The 2,399-nt window shown below is 42.1% G+C and overlaps 1 protein-coding gene across 2 annotated transcripts in view; it reads right to left on the reverse strand.

Annotated features, from left to right (window-relative positions):
* Positions 1–2,389, reverse strand: part of LOC112161537 (ankyrin repeat domain-containing protein 1) — a 34,151-nt gene extending 31,762 nt beyond the window's left edge. For both annotated transcript variants that reach the window (XM_024296737.2, XM_024296735.2), the window contains exon 1: positions 1,278–2,389. The gene's annotated coding sequence lies outside the window, so the exon portion shown is untranslated. The remainder of the gene's footprint in view (positions 1–1,277) is intronic.
* Between the last annotated feature and the right edge of the window lie 10 nt (positions 2,390–2,399).

Here is a 2,399-nt window from a genome sequence, read left to right on the forward strand (position 1 = left end):
TTTTCATCAGTTTGTGGCAAATAGCCTCACACACCCCATACACACACCTGTGTACGGTCGTTTTACTGACTCCAAATGTCTCTGCCACCTCTCTGTACTCGGCACATGTTGCTAGTTTGTAGATGGCGATGGCGATGCGCTTTTTCACAGCAACTGGCTGCCTTGGGCATCGCACAGCGGGCGCCACGAGAGGTCCCACGGCATCGCACAGCTCATCAAAAGTTGAGCGTGTCATGCGAAAATACTGAATCCACAGCTCTTCGGTGAATTCTTCAACCACCATTTCCCAAAAATGTTTGACTCTACGCCGCTCCCACGTTTAAGGAGCCTGCCGCTCCAAGGCTCGGATCAGACGTAGACGTCTTCTCTGAATGGCAAGGATGAGAGCTAGCGCAGTGGCAGAAATGTGAATGAATCTACTGCACATCAAAATAGTGTTTATATCCGTCGTCATGTTTTTTTTAATGACTTATTGCGGGAATTACTTCGAGTTTTTCGCATAATCATGGTGTAATGGAAACGCTGTTTTTTCGAAACAGTGTTTTATCGACATTCTAGAAATTTCGATAAAGTTTTGCGCAAAAGTGTAATGGAAACGCAGCTAATGGCGCCTGTGTGCGCATGTCTCTGTCTATAGCAGCGAATAGGCAAGGGCTAATCCAGTAATACTGCTTGTAATACATTTGAAATTAAAATTTGAATACATATAAAAATTTGTTCAAAATGTGTTTACTTCTTTTTACTTCTTTCAACTAAAATGATTCTAATAAATTTTTGTCAATTTCAATTTATTTTAAAGAAAACGTGATAAAATCAAAATCATGAAATAAAATTTTTAAAAATTGTGAATTATTTTTTTGCCATATCGCCCAGCGATATATTACAGACTAAACAGCCATTTTCTGACGGTAATTATTACAGTTCTCTGAGTCAGTGAACTGGACTGAAGTTCCAACCCTCATCCATTTTTATTGGTCCTCCTTATAGGCTTACCACAACGCACCATAAGGGGGCCAGACGTTTTTGAGGTAAAAAAAACTTCCATATGAAAATGAAGAAAAGATTTGAAACTGAAAAATAATTCTTGAAATTGAAATTTTGAGATTTGAAACCTAAAAATACAAAACATTTGAAACTAAACTTAGTTATTTTCAGCTTATTTTCGAATAGCAACAAGTTTTAGACATTTATATATATTTTTTTACTAAACACACATTTTTTTTCCAATTTGATTTATTTGGGTTTCAAATAATATTGGCCCCGACTGAGCTCCATACCTTTCCCTCCTCACGTGTTTTCTTGATCGGCGGCCACAGCTTCTGTCGGTTCTCCATGTCCTCCGTAGTGAGGTCCTCCTTGAAGCGTCATCCTTTTTACAGGAGAAACCGCTCTCCAAATCTCCTACTTCAGGCGACGGGAGATAAACCTGATGACAACTCCTCTCGGTCTGACATCCTCCTGGCGTTTCCTCCTCATCCGATGAGCAACATCGGTGGCATCTGGAAGCTTCCCTTTCTCGGCTGGCAGGACTCCTTGACAGATGTTGATCACCTTCTCCCGCACGTTTTCCCTCTCAGACTCCGGAAGTCCGTACAGCCGTCCGTACATTTTAAAGTGTGTCTCTTCTTGGGTTAATTAAGTTGGCGAGCATGTTAATAGAATCGTCAGACAGTTCCGGGACCAGGGCAGGGAAGGTTTCTTGGCAAGCGGAGGCTTACTTGGAGTAACTGGCAGTGAGGGGAAGTCCTCCGACGCCACATGCAGATCCATTTCGTCACAATAATCATGTTCGCTAGCTAACAAGCTAGCTGAATTTTTCCCTCCTTCGGTCGGATGTTTCACGTCGCTTTGTGGATCTAGACATTTTAATGTGATGTGATATCAAAAGACTCTAAATTGTTACCGTAATGTTTATACGGGGAAAAGTTTGCTGCTCCAAAAAAATCAACTTCATAAAGTTAGGTGTTTCCCAGCATGCACTGCGGCTCAAGATATATCTTTGTAAAAGAAAAAACATTTAAAATTCTATTTATTTTTCTTCATATTTTATTTGAAAGTAACAACCAAATAGCGTGTAATTCAAAATTGCCTAAAAAAACTGTAGTTAAAACCATTTGTTTGCACTCATGTACACACGTAGGGGTATAAATACCAGTGAGCGACTATCGCACTGTTGGATCAAGTCTGGCAGTGTGCCTCTGTGCTGGGGGGCACCGCACGAGGGAGACTGGAGGGCTGCTGGGCTGGCGGGAGGGAGGCGAGCTAGCGGCCATTGTACAAGATTGCCAGCGGGAGCTCAGCACTGGCACCGCTGACCATCCAGGTCGTTGTTCGTCTAGCAGCGCTCCAGTCTACCTCCAACTGTCAGGCTTGGTCCAATATTAATGGTTGGTTAATAA

This window comes from Oryzias melastigma, linkage group LG15, assembly GCF_002922805.2.
Source record: "Oryzias melastigma strain HK-1 linkage group LG15, ASM292280v2, whole genome shotgun sequence".
Lineage (NCBI taxonomy): Eukaryota > Metazoa > Chordata > Actinopteri > Beloniformes > Adrianichthyidae > Oryzias > Oryzias melastigma.